This window comes from Protopterus annectens, chromosome 1.part0 (assembly GCF_019279795.1).
Source record: "Protopterus annectens isolate FY-2018-M chromosome 1.part0, PAN1.0, whole genome shotgun sequence".
NCBI classification, from domain to species: domain Eukaryota; kingdom Metazoa; phylum Chordata; order Ceratodontiformes; family Protopteridae; genus Protopterus; species Protopterus annectens.
In genome coordinates, this window is record NC_056725.1 from 1,913,867,629 (window position 1) to 1,913,887,968 (window position 20,340).

At 44.5% G+C, this 20,340-nt stretch overlaps 1 protein-coding gene across 2 annotated transcripts in view; it reads left to right on the plus strand.

The window, feature by feature from the left end:
• SENP6 (SUMO specific peptidase 6) overlaps positions 1-20,340 on the plus strand; it is a gene marked incomplete in the record, with an annotated part of 3,063,818 nt that overhangs the window by 1,287,264 nt on the left and 1,756,214 nt on the right.

Sequence of the window (20,340 nt, forward strand, 5' to 3'; positions counted from 1 at the left end):
ATCAACAGCTCTATAACTGAGGTGACTGTAAGAAGATTTTGCCAAAATTTGGTCATTCCTTATCAGATGGTAAGATTACTACCTTATACTGGATATCAGTAGCGAAAGAAGTTGTCATTTTAAAGAAATAGTCTATCTTAATCTGCACCATCGGTGTAGAGGGAAAGAGCCATAATTACATTCCAGGCAACTTGAGTTTGATTAGCAGTTTGGGCACCTGCTGGAGTTGGTGTGATGGGAGTACAGTAGTGATGCACTTTGCCACCTTATCTGTTTTCAGAGGGAAGGTGTGAGAGTGTATGCCCAGGGCGTACATTGCCATGGTTGTGTCACTGGTGGGGGCTGGAGACCCCACTGGAATGCTGGATTCATGTGGGCAGAACTGTCTTGAGGGGGTACATCACCCACAGAAATGTGTGACATGCCCTCACTGACACCCATTGTACATTGAACCCTGAAGAGGGGTAGGAGGTTGGCATAATGGTTAAGGTGTTTACCTTACAGACACAAGGTGCAGGGTTTGATTCTCACATGGGGTAAATGGCTAGGCTTAAAATGGCCCTCAAGGGCATTTAGCCTAGTACTAATCTATGAACCTATAAGATGTCACTGGGCATGTGCAGTTTGGTTAAGGCTGAAGATGCAAAAATCTAGGCACCCAATTGACTACTTAGTTGACAGTCCCTCACGATCATCTCTTTCCTCAGTGTATGGGCCAATTCACTAAGAGAGTGACTGATGGTGGACAGGCAGCAGAGGCACCCCCCGCAATTAAAAAAAGACCTTTACTATAGAATAAGAGCGCGTCTCCAGTTTTAATGGACAAAGACTGACAGTTCGGGAAGGTGGCAACATTTGCTGGTGGTGAAACAAAAGGTTGTGGTGTGGAGGAGTTTGGCAAGGCCCTGTTAAATGATTTTCAGTTACGTTTGAGTTGTTTTGGGCAGCCATTCTAATTTGGGCGTGGCATTTCCAAGGCTATTCTCAGCAAAGATAGAGAAGCACTGATCTTCATTGGGAACGTTGTCATAAGGTGGGAAGGAATGGATGGAACACTTTAAGGAACTCCTCATCTCCATTTGACATGTCCATCAGAAGTGCAGCTTTGGTGGTGTGAAGAGGGCAGCTGCTCTTGGTCCACTGTATTGGGGGTGTGATCTGCAGATCTATGTACGACAGTAAGAGGTCAAGGGCTTTAGGACCTGGCACCACTTCTTTTGGGAAGGAGTGAGCTTTTTTTCCTCAGGTAATAATATGAGCGCATAGCAGTAGAGCATTGGAATCTGGTGTTTCTGCTCAGTACAGGAGAAATACCAGATTGGAGGAAATATTTTTTTTTGTTTTTTTGCTCTTCCAGTGAAGAACTGAAAAGGTGGAAAAGGGAGAGGATCTGGCTGTGGAGTCATCTGTGGCTCTGTTGTCTGTATTTGCGAAGTCAGCACCAGAAGCAGCTAATGGGTTTGGTTCTGTTTCTTTAGTCGAGATCACTGCAACAGTTGCAGTCCTATACTTGATAGGCAGTAGGAATGGGGGGGGGTGCCAATGTTGATGCTATTGAATGATAGAGTAATAGCACATGCTTCTTTTGTTAGTGTTGCCTCGAAGTTGAGAGTAGTACCTCTAGCCTGGCATACCTGATTAGTGGTCCCCTTTTGTGGTTAAGTCTTGGAGAGTCATATTGGACCTTATCCAGAGTGACAGTGAGACCTCCTCCTATGAGATATGCGTTTGAGGGGACCTTGCCTTTTTAATCTTTTGGCATTCTTCAGTGAAGTAACAGCAGCATTTAATTAAGTCCTGACAGTGCATACGATTTATCTTAATGTTTCTGAGGCTTTTGGCACTACCCCACAAAAGAGATTTTTTTTTTTAATTAAAACCATTTAATCGCAATCTGTATGTAATTCATTAGAGCACTAGTTAAGAAACATGACACAAATTAGGATTGGGATTTTACTTATTTTTCTGACAGGGGTTACTAGTGATGTTGCACAGGGGTGTTTCTTGGGGTTACTGCTAATTGAGCTATTCTTAGATATAAAAGTGAGGACATAGTGTATGGGTAAATATGCTGATGACTACAAATTGGTTAACACTTTTACTTCAGTAAAAGCTGCCCAAGATGTTCTTCGTTTTCCATTGCTGCAGTCCTTACTATTGGGTATAGTCCGCATCCAGTCGGCCCGAATACCAGAGTATAAGGCTGACGTCGGCCAGGGCGCATTAGACTGACGTCAGTACTTCAGGGTACTAATGCGCATGACCGGCGTCATATCCTCAGTCTTTTTTGCCGCGTGGTCCGATGCAGAAGCAGTTTTGCGAGTGCAGGTTGGCGTTCTGAAATATTTCCGAAACCGGAGTTTCAGACCGAATCAGAGTTGGCTAAGTACCCCGTTGGGGAACATTTTTGTTTTTTCTTGCCTCAGTATTTAACCGGATGTCAGAAAAAGTGAATAACTGTATTTCTTGTGGGAAACAAATACCTCATAGGGATTACCATACATTGTGTATACCTTGTTTAGGGCCTGAGCACGACGTTGTTGGTTGCCGCTCTTGTGCTAGGTTTAACAAACGCACTATTAAGAGGAGATTAGACTGTGCCAGATTAGTGTTTGGGAAGCGTTGTAATTATAAAATGCCGTCGGATGCTCCGACGCCCGCTTCGTCCAAGAAGCGCAAGGACAAAACAGCGAAGCCTAGGGTTGATGAACCGGCAGTCCCGGACGTCGGTTCTTTAGGAGGCTCAGTGGAGCCAGAGGTTTTGCCAGGAGTTTCTATGGAGTCTCAGGCAGAAACTTTACTGTTACAGGATGTACCCTCTCAGGAGGCAGGCCAGGCTGAGGGGGCTTCTCAGGTAACTATTCTTCCCTCTCTTCCCAAAGTAGTTAGAGCCTCTCCTTCTGTTGCCAAAACTTCTTTTAGAGGTAGGCCAAGTTCAGCTTCAGTAGGGGCTTCTCCTAGCATTTCGGGTTCTGTACCTAAGAAACATATGCTTAAAATGGCAGAAGATTTGATTACTATGATTAGAGGTTCTATGGGCCCTCCTGATAAGAGGCCTAGGGTGGAACCAGAGTTTGACAGTTTTGAACAGGGTTCAGGGCTTCTGAGTCTTCTGGAAGATTTGCAGGAGTATCCTCATTATTCTGATTCTGATGTGGATGATGCCACTCCTTGCTTCTCCTCCTGAGGATTTTTCATTTTCAGAGACTCTACATTCCATGAGGGAGCACTTTAAATGGGAAGGCCAGGATTACTCTGATTCCAGGAAGAGGCTTAGGGAATTCTTGTTTTACCCCAGCATAGGCCCTTAGCTATACCTCCTGTGTTGAATGTGGTGGAAGATGTTTTGCAGAGGCTTCCCTGAACCCTGATTCTTTGCCTCCTGCTCCTGTTAAACCTGATAGGTACTATAGGGTGCCCAAGCTCATAAGTATTTGTTTAAGAGTCCTAGGGCGGACCCAGAAACTGTTTCTCAGGGGCCTAAAGGTGTTAAGGCCTCTGTGGTTAAAAATCCTGTTCCCACTGACAAAGAGGCAAGGGCGTTGGATAGGTGGGGTAAGAAAGTGTATACTTCTTCCACTCTAGCCATGAGAGTGTTGAATTGTCAGTTTCACATGCTGAAATATCAAAATTATCTCCTTTCACAATTGAAATCTAAGGTGGATGCTTTGGCGGAAGGTATTGATTGTAAAGAATTGCTGGATTTAGTTTATGTGTCTGAACAAGTGGGCAAGCATTCTTTGCAATGTGGTTTTGATGCTGTGCAGGCCTCCTCGAGGGTGGCTGCCACTAGTTCTGTTCTTCGCAGGCATGCCTGGTTGAGGGATCAAAATTTGGCTGAGCATGTTAAGACAAGGATTTTGGATGCTCCTTTACAGTCTGATGTGTTGTTTGGTTCACCTGTGGAAGCAGTTTTAAAGAAAATGGAGGACAAAGCTAAGTCTATGCAAACTGTTAAAGATTTTTGCAGGTACAGCCACGAAGTTTAGTAGAAATTGGCCTGCTAAGGGGTGGACATATCCTGCTTATGATTCCCAGTCTAGGGGTAGGTCTAGACATGGTAGGGGCAGGGCTCAAGGTTCTTTTAGGCCTAGAACAGGGAGTTCACCTGCTCAGACTTCTGGTGAGGGCAGGGGTCAGTCCTTTCGTAAACAGACTCAATGACCTGCCTTTTCAGCTGCCAGTAGATTCTCGTCTGGCAGCTCCTTTGGGAGGACGACTGTCTCTTTTCAAAGAAAATTGGGATTTAATTACTCAAGACAGATGGGTGTTGGACATCATTCACCACGGTTACAGATTTTATTTCCATACAATGCCCCCTTTCAAAGGCATGCCAGACGTTCCTCCTCCACAAAGAAAAGAGGCTCACAAGCAAGTTTCCCAGTTACTCCAAATGGGGGCCATTCAGCCAGTCCCTGTATCAGAAAGGGGCCTAGGATTTTATTCTCGCCTGTTCCTAGTACCAAAGAAGGGGAACACGTGGAGACCGATTTTGGATTTATCTCTCCTCAACACTTATCTGGACATTCCCAAGTTCAAGATGTTGACGTTACAACAGCTTTTACCCTGCTGGGCAAAGATCACTGGATGGTAACTTTAGATCTCAAGGAAGCTTACCTTCATGTGCCTATCAGGCTAAGTTACAGGAAGTATCTGCGGTTTCGAACTGGAGATTCTCATGATCAGTTCTCTGCATTGCCCTTTGGCTTATCTACTGCGCCCAGAGTATTCACAAAGGTTCTGGCTCCAGTGATAGCTTACTTCAGGCTACAAGGAATTCAAATCTATCCTTATTTAGACGACTGCCTGATTCTGGCTCAAGAAAAGGAAGACCTTCTACAGCATCTGGAATATGTTATAGCAGTGCTAAGATGCCTAGGGTATTCTGTGAACGAAATAAAGTCCAGTCTAGTACCCTCTCAAGACATGTGCTTTCTGGGTGTGAGACTGAATACAGCAGCCCAGATGGCCTTTTTAACCCCGGACAAACAAAAGAGTCTATCACTTTACTTCCATCAACTATCTCATCAGTCCGTGCTGACTGCAAAGACAGTCCTTCAAGCATTAGGGTTCATGGCATCTTGTATTCTGGTGCTTCCCAATGCCAAACTGCATATGAGGAAGTTACAATGGTATCTCAAAAATGTATGGACACAGCACTGCCAGGATTTAGACACTGTCATTCGAATAATACCTTGCCTTCAAAGAGAATTTTTGTGGTGGGCTCAGGAATGTCACCTAAACAAGGGACTCTCTGTGACCCGACCAGAGGCGAGTCAGATTTTAACGACAGCTGCCTCGGACATTGCTTGGGGTGCTCATCTAAATGGAAATTGGATACAAGACAAGTGGCCTGCCAGACTACAGCATCTACATATCAACATGAAGGAGATGTTAGCAGTCCAGTTCGCATTACTGGCTTTCAAGGAGTTACTTCTTCCAGGGCAGGTGTTGATTCTAACAGACAACACAACTGTCATGTGGTACATCAACAAACAAGGGGGGAACACATTCTTATCCTCTATGCAGGCAAGCAATGATTTTATGGGAGACTGCGCTACGCTTGCACCTAACTCTTCAGGCAAGGTTTCTGCCAGGAGCACAGAACTCCTTAGCAGATGTGTTAAGCAGACAAATCATGGATCCCCACGAGTGGAAACTGGATCTTCATGTATTTCAGACATTGACAGTGTCTTGGGGAACTCCAGACATAGATCTGTTCGCTTCTCCACTAAACCACCAGCTGCCACAGTTTTGCACAAAGGGGTTTCATCACACAGCCTGGAAAGTGGATGCTCTGTCTTTCAGTTGGACAAACCTTCATGTGTATGCCTTTCCACCTCTGCCTCTTCTTCCAAAGGTACTGTTAAAGGTCAGACAGGACAGGCCAAGGATGATTTTGATAGCTCCAGATTGGCCTCGGCAACACTGGTACCCACTACTACGGAGTCTGGTAAAGAAGCCTCCATGGCCTTTACCTTTGATTCCACATCTGTTATCCCAGAAAGACGGTCATCTGCTCAATGTCAAGCTTCACTCTCTTCATCTGACGGCCTGGCATATTCTGTGTTGAAACACAGCAGGTCTCAACTTCCTCAACAAGTTTTAAATGTGATTATGGAAGCCAGAAGACCTAGTACAAGGTAAGTGTACGCAGATAAATGGAAGAGATTCTTATTTTGGAGTAAAGCAAAGAATTTGGAGATTTCTGAGCCTAATTTGAGTATGGCTCTTCAATATCTTACTGAATTACTGGACAAGGGTCTGTCCTTCTCTTCCATTAAGATTCATGCTGCAGCAATCTCAGCTCACTATGATTGTGACCCACCATTGTTTTCGCATCCTTTGTTCAAGCAGTTTCTTAGAGGGGCAAAGAATATAAGACCCCCACGTAGAGCTCCTACTCCTGCTTGGGATCTTAATTTTGTGTTGGAAAAACTTACTCTACAACCTTTTGAGCCTGCGGCTACTGCTGAATTGAAATATTTGTCATGGAAGACTGCTTTTTTGTTGGCTATTACTTCTGCAAGAAGGGTGTCTGAGTTGCAGGCCCTTATGGCAGTCGAGCCCTTTTTGATTTTCCATAAGGATAGGGTATCATTACGTACTAATCCTTCCTTTATGCCTAAGGTGGTTTCTAGTGTGGCTTTAAACCAAACTATTCATTTGCCTACTTTTTATGCAGACCCCCAAAATAAAGGGGAAAAGATTTTGCATACTTTAGATGTACACAGGCAATTGCGTTATTACTTAAGCAGGACTAAGGATTTTAGGCAGTCTCAGCAGTTGTTTGTTTCTTTTGCTTTGTGTTCGCAGGGCAAGCCTGTGTCAAAACAAACTATTTCTAGGTGGATTGGCCTTTGCATTGCATTTTGTTATTCCCATCATGGCAAGGAGATTCCAGCTGGGATTAGGCCTCATTCCACTAGGGCTACTGCCACTTCAACAGCATTTCTACGGGGGGTGGCAACTAAGGATATTTTGGAAGCAGCTACCTGGAGTTCAGTGCATACTTTCTCTAAGCATTATCACCTTCCTATCTACTCTAAGTCTAGGGCTGGTTTTGCCACAGCTGTTTTGCAAGGCATATTGTCAGCTCCTGCTTCTTTATGATTTGCCAGCCTCCCTTACCTCTGCTTTGGGATTCTACCCAATAGTAAGGACTGCAGCAATGGAAAACGAAGAACATAGTACAGTTTTGTACCTACCATAAATGTAGATGTTCGAGGATTCCATTGCTGCAGTCCAATTTACCCTCCCTCCTTCCCCTCTGTGTTTAGGGGTGGTTGTGTAGGTGAGTTTCCATGCTTATATTTTTGTATATGTTGTTCATGTTTTGGTGCAGGTATTTTGGGCCTTGTCTTTTTAGGGTCTTCTGACATCTGGGGCAAGAAAAGACTGAGGATATGACGCCGGTCATGCGCATTAGTACCCTGACGTACTGACGTCAGTCTAATGCGCCCTGGCCGACGTCAGCCTTATACTCTGGTATTCGGGCCGACTGGATGCGGACTATACCCAATAGTAAGGACTGCAGCAATGGAATCCTCGAACATCTACATTTATGGTAGGTACAAAACTGTACTTTCTCCTGAATGATGTAAAGAAATAACATCTGTTGCAGTGGTAGTGATCTCAACTTTAATGTTAGTAATTGTTGTCATGACACAATCCGAAGGGTGCATAAGTTGTGAATATAAGCAAAATAGTGAACTCAAAAAATGACACTCTTCTTAAAAATCTAGATACAGCAGTAGACTAGTTTAAACTTAGACAAACATTTACCTGCCAGAATCAGGAAAGCATATTCTCTGATCCAGCAAATTCTAGAGGCCATATCTGGTCAACTCCGTGGAGGTCATTGTCCTAGTTTGTATCTCACGGATCCTACAACACATTAAATACACTGCTTTGGTTTGTAACTTTTGAATCCGCTACCTGAAAGAACTTGAAGATGTAGAAGGATTCCTTGCTAAAAAATAATAGGGTTGAAAGACTTGATCTGTTCAGAAAGGCTTCAGGCACTGTCATACTCTTTCTTGTAGGACAGTAACATGCAACCTGCATTTTTTTCTATAAGAGTGTCTGATCCGAGACTGTTAGAAAGTTTGTCCCTGGAACACACTGATGGGAAAGCCAGTCTGATTGAAGACACCAATACTAAGATAGTTGTTAATAATAGCACAAAAGTGATAGATGCAATCTACAGTGCTTTCAGTTTTGTAGCACAGGCTTATCCATACTTTCAGAAGGTAGGCAGCCATTATCTTTTATTTCAGATAAATTGGAGGTATGTCAGAAGTTGAAAATATCAGCATGGTTTTCAGTCATAAGACTTCATGAAGGCTCGTAGGTATTAAGCTGGGCAGTTGAACCCATGAATCACTGGTAAGTGGAAAATAATCTTTGTATTATGTTTTTTGTAAAACTGATAACATGATTATTTCATTAAAAGGTACTAAAGTTGTCAAGGTGGTCTGTATAAAATACATACCTGATGCAGCAGTAACAATCTTGCCTTTGATGTAAATGCAGCATGTTGAGACATAGCAAGAAGAAAGTAAGTTAGGACAACAGATTAAGTGGTCACCTCACAAGGAGTGACATAACCATTAACTGTCGAGGGATGGTGTACAGCAATGTAAACTAACTTCCTTACTTTTGCAGAACAACAGTCTATATTCCATCTAATTCTAAAGGGCGTGCCTTGTCACTGTGAGTAAATTGCTTCACCATGTTACATCTCAATGAGCTGATCTGTTACTGAGCATACTGCTGTATTCTATAAACATCATACAAGCAAATTGAAAATATTTTAAAAAATTGCACTGACTACCAGAAAAAAAATTGTAAGGTTGGAAATTTTTAACTACTCTAGAAGGCTTCGGAAGTTGTCATTTTATTATTTTCCTTATAGTTTACTTTGAAGTGTCATACGTCTAGTTTGTAAAGTGGTATTTGACCTATTTGAAAGTCTGTGGTTGAATGCATTAGTGAAGGAACTAACATTAGATCTGGGATCTTACCACACGTCTCACTTTGGTATGACAAGTAGCCCTGCCATCTTAAAGGTTTATAGGTTGGTACTAGGCTAGCTGTCCTTGCAGGCTGTTTAAGCCTAGCCAGTTTCTATTCAAAGGTGAAAATCAAACCCTGTACTTTGTGCCTGTGAGCTAAAGACCTTAACCATTATGCCCAACCCCCTACCCTCCCTCACAGTAAGGTATTCTCTGTTTCAGTTTTCATCAGGAGAGCCTTCTGTGCAGGATCTGCTTATCCTTTTTCTGTCTGTGCGTGTGTGGATTTTGTGAGTGCTCCAATTTCCTTCCACCTACATAAGTTTCTGGGAATAGGTTTTAATTTTTGCACACATTGTATTTTGGGAGAGGTTCTGTTGTCCCTAGGACCCTGCAAAAGAATAATTAAATGGATGAGTAGAACTTAAATAATGATGGTGTAATAGAAAAAAAAAGTGACAAGACACATTGCATTGCACCTCCCAAGATTTTGGAATAAGCGTAAGATTATGGATTGAGTTTCCCTTTACAGTGAAACAGGAAGATCAGCAAGAGATTGCATAGCCAGAGTTGGGCAGACAAGCTTTGTGTAACTCTACTGTGTAGCAAATACAGACGAGAAATTGGGTTATTACTGAGGTCTTGACTGAAGTCACTGTTGCAGTATTTCTGACATATGGGTTGTCAACATTAATAATAATAATAAAAAATAAAAAGCACCACAAAGATAACAGCAGTAGAATCCACTTTATTACACAAATATTGAGTGCTTTTTTCCTTTTACAATGGGGACTTCATCAAAATGTGTAAAAACAAATGAACAAGTCACTTAAATATCCCACAGACAACCGTAATTGGTGGTATTTTCACCAATAGCACAACAGTTTATAAAACCACTGTTTTTCATATACAGTACTTTACAAAAATAATAAAAATTTAAAAAGGTTTAAAATATGTTAAACTCTGCATCACACAGACTAAAATCTTTGTACTTTTCAAACAATATTATCTTCCAAACACGAAAATGTACAGTCGTCTTCTTAATATCATGTTGATGTGATAAAGTAAGTCTTTTAAAGCCTGTTAGCTTTTTCTTTTAAAACTGGGGCTATAGACATAGACTCATTCAAACCTGGGGGCATGTTTGGACTAATCTCAGCTGCCATTGCAATTCCTTTTTGTATAGAAGGTTTTTCCAGTCCACTCCTCTAGGGTCAATATTAATTGTCTCCAGTATACCAAATCTAAATCTAACAAAACTTTTCAAGAGAGTGCCTACTTAAGGCGTTGTTTTCCTTCTTGTTCTTAATCTCACATACATGCTAGTATATCCTGTTTTTCAGAGCCCATTCAATTTTTCATACATAGTATTCTGCACGTGATTCACAGTTAGCCAAATAAACTACCTTAGAAGTAAGACAATTTCCTTTCTTGAATACATTTTTACATCGTATATAGCGTTGTCACCTCACAGTAAGACGTTGTCACGTTCGATTCTCAGCTAGAGTGTCTTCTGTGTGGAGGCATGCGTGAATGGGCGTGCCTTCGTTGAAGGTTGTGCATCAGGGCTGGTAACTCGGCACGTAAAAATCCCCTACCAAACATTAGCGGACCGGAGTTCCGCTGTGGCGACCCCTAACCGGGATAAGCCGAAAGACACAACATATAGTTTGCCAAAATAATATGTTTCTTTGGTGATAAAGGAGCATTGATTACAAGTGCCATGGGGTCTTGTGCCAGTAGCAACACAGATGATGTCCTTCTATTCCTATGTTGCAGTATTCTTGGTGTGGGATTTCCTGCCTTCAGGCGACTCGTATGTCGGCTCCTATACAAAAGCTTCAGCTTGGCTGTTGCAGCTGCGTGGGACGTCATACGTAGGGCCATAAACCAGGGACCTTAAGTATGATGTCTGCACACACGATCCCCCGAAACTTTCAGCAGCAGACGACTTTGCATTGTACGATCGCTCTTCAGATGTTGGATCGACTTTAGATAAGTAACCCATTGTTTTTTTTGCATTTCTAATTTTTTTACCAGTCTTTCGCATTGCTTAGGCTTGGTTGTTGTAGCTTTCAACTGATATCAGGGAAAAAGGGGAAAGTGCCAGTGCCAAATTCCCCATAAGGACACCCATGACAAATGCATTTTCTGCTTAGGCCAGGAACACAACCATAACGCCTGCCCTATTTGTAAATCTTTTGTGCCTAAGACCTTACGTAGTCGTCTGGTAGCTTTAAACCTTTACTTAGAAAACCAATGCCTCAGCCCTGCTGGCTCCCAGGATGGATCCCACTTCGGTGGCCACCCAAGAACCTCCATGTATGAAGGCCAAAATGCCTAGGCCTTTGCCTGCCACTTCGCACCCGGACACCCCCCCCAACTACCGATGTAGGAGTTGGTGCGCTCGGCGGATCCATCGGCTCCATCGACCTTCCTCGTGGAGGCAGATGCACAGCCGATAACCAGCACATTCACTGAGCTTTCTCAGACACTGACGCCTGTTGATGGGGAACCAGATTTGGTGGTTCCTTCGACTGGGATCCAGACCTCGGACACAGCTGCTGCCAAACCCAGCTCTAGACAGACTCCAACCAAAAAGAAGCAGAAAACAAAACACATTACGCCTGCTTCTGAAGGCCCTCCAGACTGGGAAGCCTTCACCTCTTCTCTTATGCAGGCATTTATGGTCTTTAGGCCTTCTGCCTCACCCCCAACTATGTTTCCTCTGCTAAGCCCTAGGCCTCCCTCTGCTTCTTCCATTCCCATGGCTCCCCTCCTTGAGGAAGAAGAACATGAATTTACCTACTCTTCCTCAGATGAATCCATCTCTTATACATCCCAGATTGCTTCTCCCAAGGAATATTATTCTCCTGATGAGGATTCTATATAAGGGGATTCTCCACCTGAAGACATTACGTTTGGTGAAACCATCACCAAAATGAAAGACGATTTCAAATGGGATACGTCCCAAATGACAGAAACCCAAAAAAGATACTTTGAACTGCTGCAAGTGGAGTCCCTCTCCCCTACAGCTGTACCCCCTGTTCTTCCTGCATACTTGGATGCCTTTACTGCAGCCTCTAGAACACCTGACTCATAGCCTCCTGCACCTAAGTGCCCTGACCGCTTCTACAAGGTGCCAGAGGAACAAAAATTCCTGATAAAGCCACCCTTAGCAGACCCAACAGTGATTGCCACTGCCCCAGATGAACAGTCTAGGTTGTTACCTTCTGCCTCCCTATTGCCCACGGATAAAGATAGCAAATCCATGGATAGGATAGGCAATGTGTAGACTTCCTCCACTTTGGCCTTCAGAGTCATTAACTATCAAACACACATGACGAAGTATTCCCTGGACTTAGTATCCCAAGCCACCTCTATGCTGGCTTCAATTCCTGACAGTCCCATTAAAATGGATATCTCCTCCAAATTGTCCTTAGCACTACAAGTGGCTAGACACTCCATAAGATGCAGCTACGATGCTTCAGAAGCTTCTGCTTGCTCTGCAGCATCAGCATCTGTCCTTAGGAGATATTCCTGGCTTAGAAAGCAATCTGCAGACCTATTTAAGAATCTTCAAGAAAAAAAGCAAAGAATTACAGGATATTAAACATATCCTGGTATCCCTAAACCCAAATTTTATAGGAACTATCTGGCTAAGACTACCTTTGTTAGGCGTAACCCGCATTCTGCTGCCTCCTCCTCCAGATCCAGAAGAGGAACTAGAAGACATTCCTCATCCCGGCCCACTGGCCGACCTCCTCGGCCTAGACAACCCTTTCAGGACAGGGGAGGTTCTAGTAATGCGGGACTCCCTTGCCCATCTGCCCCTCTCAGCTTGCCTTACCCACTGTTTCTCCTCCTGGCAAAAAATCTCCACAGACCAATGGGTATTAACAGTTATTCAAAAAGGATACTTTTTATCCTGGAATCATACCCCCCCCCCCCCGGAAAGGCATTCCATTTTCCTTAAAAAGCCAATGCCGTCTCCTTCCACAAATTCTGTCAGACCTGCAACAGCAAGGCACAATAGAACCTGTTCCCACAGGACAAGAAGGAAAGGGATTCTACTACCGTCTGTTCCTGGTCCCTCGAAAGGACGGGCCCTGGAGACCTATTTTGGATCGCTCCTTCCTAAACCTTTAACTGCAGATACCCTCCTTCAAAATACTGTTACTTCCCACACTCTCTTACCCCTCATACCCTCCAGTGCTTTCATGGTCACGTTGGACCTAAAAGATGCTACCTGCACATTCCCATCAGGGCGTTACACAGACGTTTCCTGCGTTTCTCTGGCCCATTCTCGCACTTATTACAGCCTTGCCCTTTGGTTTATATTCACTGACCCAAGAGTGTTCACAAAGTGCATAGCTCCAGCCATTGCCTTATGCAGGATCCAAGGAATCCAGATTTACCCATATCTGGACGACATCCTTATCCTAGCACAGTCCGAAGATTCCTTCTTAAGACATCTACACTTTATTATGTCCCTTCTTGAGGTTTGGATGAACCCTAGACTTTGTAGAAGTCCTCCCTGAACCCAGACAAGGACAAGATATTTCCTAGATTGCAGAATCAATATGAAATGAATGAAAGTCTTTCTCCTACAGGACAAGGTTCTGTCTCTAACTTCCCACTTCCAGAAGTCTTGCTCTCCCAGACAGTCACTGCAAGGGAATTCCTTCGACTCCTGGGATTGATGGCAGCAAACATTCCCATGATACCATTGACCGGAATGCATATGGGAAAACTGCAGTGGTACCTCAAAAATATCTGGTCACAACACCAGCGTCACTTGGAACAAGTTATCCCCCTTCTTCCCTGTTTAAAGAAGGAAATCATTTGGTGGATCCAACAAGTACAACTAAACCCGGGACTTCCACTGCAGCCCCCTCAACCCACACAAATATTGCATACAGATGCCTCAGATTCAGGTTGGGAGCCACCTTGCACTCTGTTACAGAGTCCAAGCCCAGTGGCAACCTCCCATGAAAACCAAACACATCAGTGTAAAGGCGATGACAGCAGTTCTTTTAGCTCTACAGACCTTCATACCCCTACTGCTTCCAGGTCCTCTTATGATAGTGACGGACAATACCACTGTAATGTGGTACATCAACAAACAAGGAGGTACCAAGGCATACCAATTGTGCAGGCTAGCCCTACTAATTTGGGACCTAGCATCCAAGCACAACCTATCCCTGCAGGCCAGCTACATCCCTTCACAGGACAACAAGCAAGCAGACCTCCTGAGCAGAACATCCTCTCCACAACACGAATGGATGCTGGACAAGGACGGTCTTCCTAGACATAGTCCACTGGTGGGCCACTCCACAAATTAGACCTGTTTGCCCCCCACCACCCCCCAGAACAGGCAGCTGCAAACCTTCTGCACAAAGACTTACTTCCCCCAAGCCTGGAGAGTAGACACCTTCAGTTTCACCTGGGAGGGGAAGTTCCTTTACGCCTTCCCCACCTTCCCTCTGATTCAGGAAGTCCTTCTGAAAATCAGGAAGAACAAACCAAAAATTTTGCTAGTGACTCCCTACTGGCCAAGGCAGCATTGGTTCCCCCCTTCTACACAATTTAGCCAAGGGCAATCACTGCAAGTTACCCCACAAGGTGGACCTTCTGACACAAGACAAAGGAACTCTCCTACACCCACTCTTGAAAATGCTATCCCTGACTCTTGTGGTTGATAAATTACTAACCCCATTGACACACCACTGTTCAGAGGATGTGCTACCAGTCCTGAGGGAGGCCAGGAAACCCACTACTAGAAAGTCGTACCTTGCTAAATGGGAGAGATTTACTCAGTGGTTTCTGGGACAGGAAAGGGACCCTTACAAGGATGAACCCCCCCCCCCCAGTCCTTACATATGTGTCAACTTATAAAGGGTGGACTTTCCTATTCATCAGTGAAAGTGCACCTCTCCGCATTATCAGCCTGCTTACATCTAGAGCCTCCCTTGTTTGCCAGGCTACATGTGAAACTTTTCCTTAAAGGGGTCTTACACATCAGTCCACCTAAGAAGCCTATCCCTCCTCCATGGGACCTGAACTTCATCCTGGAAAAACTCACCCAGCTCCCCTTCGAACCGGCTAAAACAGCCAATCTACAGTTTTGTACTTGGAAAACAGTACTGTTAATGGCTATTACCTCTGCCAGAAGGGTTTCCGAGCTACAAGCCATAATGGCATGCTCACCTTACACCTTTTTTCATAGGGACAGGGTCACACTGAGGACTAACCTCTCCTTCATACCCAAGGTAGTCAGTGACTTATCTCTAAATCAATCCATTCACCTACCCAGTTTTTTCCCCTCTCCCACAAACCAAGGGGAGAGGATACCCCACTCCTTAGATGCCCATAGGCAACTGAGATTTTACCTCGACAAGACTAAAGACGTTAGGAAATCCAAACAACTCTTTGTATCTTTCCACCCCAGGGCATTGGGCAAGGCAGTCACCAAACGGACCATTGCATCCTGGATTAGAAAGAAAATATGTTTACTCACACCACAGGAAAAAACTCCAGTTGGGGTTAAGCCACACTCCACAAGAGCAGTGGCCACTTCCAAGGGCTTTCAAAATGGTATGGACACAGCTTCCAGTATGGAAGCAGCTACATGGTCCATTATCCACGCTTTCACCAAACATTGCATATTGGACCAAATCTCCAAAGCACGTGCAGGATTTGCCAGGGTAATCCTACAAGGCTTTGTGGAATGATCTTCTGCATCCACCACCCTTTCATCAAACTAAGCTGTGGTACTCTCCCACACCAAGAATACTGCAACATACGAATAGAAGGACATAGAATAGCTATGTAAAATCCTACCATAACCATAGATGTCCTTCTCTTCCATGTTGCAGTATTCCTTCCCACCCACGATTCCCCCTCACAGACTCTACTAGTCTAACTGATCCCTGATGCCTCTCTCCATTACAGAAGAGGCCCAGGACTTTATACATGTCACCTTTGGCAGCCTATCCTGTTGGGCCATCTACTTTGCCTGCTTAGCTTCAAGTTCTGAGGATTGTGCGTGCAGACGTCATACTTAAGGCCCCTGGTTTATGGCCCTTCGTGTGATGTCCCACGCTGCAACAGCCAAGAAGAAGCTTTTGTATAGGAGCCGACGTACGGGTCGCCTGAAGGCAGGAAATCCCACACCAAGAATACTGCAACATGGAAGAGGACATCTGTGGTTATGGTAAGATTTTACATAACTATTCTTTCTTCATGTTTCACTGTTGCAGTCGTCACACTTGGGTTATCTGCCTGCAGGTAGCCCTCAGTTGGCCAGAATACCAGAGTCTTGGGATTTCTGCGTCAGATGCTGTCGCCTCATCCATGACATCAGGTTGTCAGGGGTATAAAACATGCAGCCGATGCCATTACATCAGCTTTTCTTGCCATGCTGGAGCCTGAAGCAGAAGCAGTTCGCAAGTGCCAGTCGGCAGCTACCTGAGATTTTTGTTTTTCGAGCTTCAAACCTAAAATCTTCTAAAGCTAAGTACCCCGTTGGGGATCCTTTTTTTCTTCCTCTAACTGATGTCAGAAAAAGTTAACAATTGTCTTGCCTGTGGAAAGCAAATACCTCACAGAGATTTTCATTCTTACTGTGTCACTTGTTTAGGCCCAGACCACGACGTCCCTCACTGTCTGTTTTGTGCCTTGTTCAACACCTGAACTACTTGTTGTTGGGCTATTTTTGTCTCTCAGTTCTTTCACTCTTGTTCTCCATATTCAGAAATGGCATCAGCAAGCCATCTGACTACCGACCTTCCGAAAAAACACAAAGATAGACAGAGACAGACCGCATAGGTCCAAAACTGCCGACGACGCTTCCATTAAGCTAGTCGCCAGTCAGCCGGTACTCAGGTGCTTTCGCAGCCCCTGTTACCTGCTTCTACAGATTCGCAGGCCTCTACTGAGACCCATTCGGAGTCCAGTATGCTGCAAGATGCTTCTTCGACTATGGAACCTGCGGATGTCTCTACCTTGGATGGATCCCGAGCAGGCACCGGCTTCTGAGTGTGTATTCAGACCTACCGATGTTCATATTAAACCGACTACTTTGTTAATGACTAAATTTACCGAATTTCTGTGTGTGTATTCAGACCTTCCGATGTTCGTATTAAACCGACTACTTCGTTAATGACTAAATTTACCGAATTTCTCAGGCCCAGAGTTAGCACTACGCCTAGGAAACCGATGACCAAAGCACATTCTCAAGCTCCCATGCTACAGAAACAAATGCTTAGAATGGCTGAATACCTTATTACTTTAATTAGAAGCCAGCCTTCCCCCTCTAAAAGAAAAATAATTGATTTTCCTTCTGATTCTTCAATCCATGAGTCTGATGACTCTGACCCCAGTGATTACCAGGGCATACCCTTATCTACCCATGAGGACTCAGATGCAGAAGAGTCAATTCCCTCAAACCCCCCCCCCCCGAGGACCTTTCTTTCGGTGAAACCTTGCATACCCTAAGAGAGCATTTCCGCTGGGAATGCCAGGACTACCCACAGTCCAAAAAGAGACTCAGGGAATTTTTAGACTTGCCTTAGCATAGGCTTCTAGCTATTTCCCTTGTCCTGGATATTGTAAATGATGTCTTCATGGAATCCAGCCTTACCCCTGATACCTTACCACCTGCTCCTAGAAAGCCTGACACACACTACAGAGTACCTGACTCTCACAAATTTCTCTTTAAAAATCCCACTGCGGATCCAGAGACCATATCCCAGGGACCTAAAGGTATTAAGGCTTCTACAGCCAAAAACCCTACCCCTTCGGATAGGGATTCTAGGGCTATAGACAGATGGGGTAAGAAGGCATATACCTCTGCAACTCTTGCCATCAGGGCTTTAAATTGCCAGTTTCACATGTTGAAGTACCAGCAGCATATTACTGATCTAATTAAACAAAAAATGTTGTTGATTTCTGATTGTGTAGAAAATAAGGACTTAAAAGACTTAATGCATTCTGCAAACTAAGTTGGTAAGCATACTTTACAGTGTGGTTTTGATGCCTTAGAAGCATCTTGCATGGCTGCTGTCACTGGGTCTGTTCTGAGAAGGCGTGCTTGGCTGAAGGAACAAATCTTGCCAGACCATGTCAAGGCAAAATTACTTGATGCTCTATTAAACCAAGAATGTTTGTTTGGCTGTAAAGCAGAAGTTGTTCTTAAAAAGATGAAAGAAAAAGCTAAATACATGTAAACTGTTAAAGATTTCTTACAGGTACAGCCACCTAGATTCAGTAAGTACTGGCCTTCAAAAAATTGGTCCTTTCCAGTCCCTTCCAGACCTTCTCAGCCCAAACCCAGGGGCAGCAGACCACAAAGACTACAGTCTTAGGGTATGCACAGATCTAAACAATGGAGTGCTCCCTCGTCAAAAACCGGGAGTAGTAAGCCACCCCCCCTATGGAAAAAGTTCACAATGACTTGTCTTCAATCCTTCCCAGCCATGCCCAAGTACTTGCACCCCTAGGAGGAAAACTCACCCTACATGCAAAAAACTGGGAGTATATTACCCAGGACCGATGGGTCTTAAACATTGTATCCCAGGGATACAGATTCTATTTCCACTCTCTGCCAACCCCAAGCGGATTGCCAGACCTTCTTCCAAACCAGTGGACAGAGAGACAAAAGCAAGTACATTCTCTTCTCAGTATCAGGGCTATTCAGCCTGTGTCAGCAGAGCAAACGGGACAGGGTTTCTACTCCAGGCTGTTCCTGGTGCCCAGCAAAGAGAACTCGTGGCGCCCCATTCTGGATCAGTCAACCCTAAACACCTTCCCAGTGGTACCAAAATTCAAAATGCTTACAGTCCAGCAGCTCCTTCCTATGCTAGCCAAGGACTCATGGCTAGTCACCCTAGACTTAAAATAAGCTTATTTGCACATCCCCATAAGTGAATTTTGCAGGCAATATCTACGTTTCAGGGTAGGCTCTATGCACTGTCCGTTCTCTGCACTTCCCTTTAGCTTATCTACTGCACCCAGGGTATTCACAAAGTGCCTGGCTCCAGCCATTGTTTACTGCAGACAGGTAAATATTCAAATTTACCCATACTTGGATGATTGCCTGAGTCAGGCAGACCGTCAGGAATTGCTACTTCCGCATCTGACTTTTGTAAAGAGACTCCTAACTTCTCTGGGGTATACCATCAACGAAAATAAATCACATCTGGTACCCAGCCAAAAGATTGTATTCCTGGGAGCAAGCTTGAACACAACTTCCCAGATGGCATTCCTCACTCCAGAAAACAGGTTTATTTGGCAACTTATATCAAACTACTGGCCACCCAAACCCAGGTATCTGCAAGAACAATACTGCAACCCCTAGGGTTCATGGCCTCATGTATTCTACTGATTCCATATGCAAGACTGCATATGAGGAAACTTCAGTGGTACTTAAAAAGTTTCTGGTGTCAACATTCCCAGGACCTGGAAGCAGCGATTCCTATCATTCCTTGCCTAAGGACAGAGTTCCTTTGGTGGGCAGAGGCTTGCAACCACAGCAAGGGACTCCCTTTCTCACAACCCCCCACCGTTCAAACTCTGACAACAGACGCATCAGACTATGCATGGGGGGCTTACATGGCAGGCAAATGCATTCAAGGTAAATGGAGCCCAGGACAAATTCACCTGCATATCGATCAAAAAGAAATGTTAGCTGTACAGAATGCATTGACAGCCTTCAAATACCTTATCCTTCCAGGGCAACTCCTGATAGACAGACAACACCACAGTTATGTGGTACATAAACAAGCAGGAGGGAACTCACTCCTACCCACTCTACAGGTTAGCCATGGCTCCGTGGAACACAGCCTTAAGCAACCAAGTGCACCTGTAAACTCAATTCCTGCCAGGCAAACAAAATTCACTGGCAGATGACTTAAGCAGAAATCTAATGGACCCACACGAGTGGAAACTGGAACCAAACTCATTCAAACTTCTAATACACAGGTGGGGGACACCAGTGGTGGACCTCTTTACGCCCCCCCAAAACCATCAACTAAACAAATTTTGCACAAGAATTCCCCACAGCCAAGCTTGGAAAGTGGATGCCTTGTCTTTCACATGGGAAAACCTCTCAATCTATGCATTTACTCCTCTGCCCCTCCTTCCAAAAGTACTCCCCAAGATCAAACAGGACAGACCAAGGACAGTCCATATTGCACCAGACTGGCCACACCAGCAGTGGTACCCACTCCAATGCAGTCTTAATAGCAGTACCACCCTAGCACCTACAGCAGACCCCCTCTCTGCTGTCCCAGCAGGAGGGACAGATTTTGCATCCTCAGCT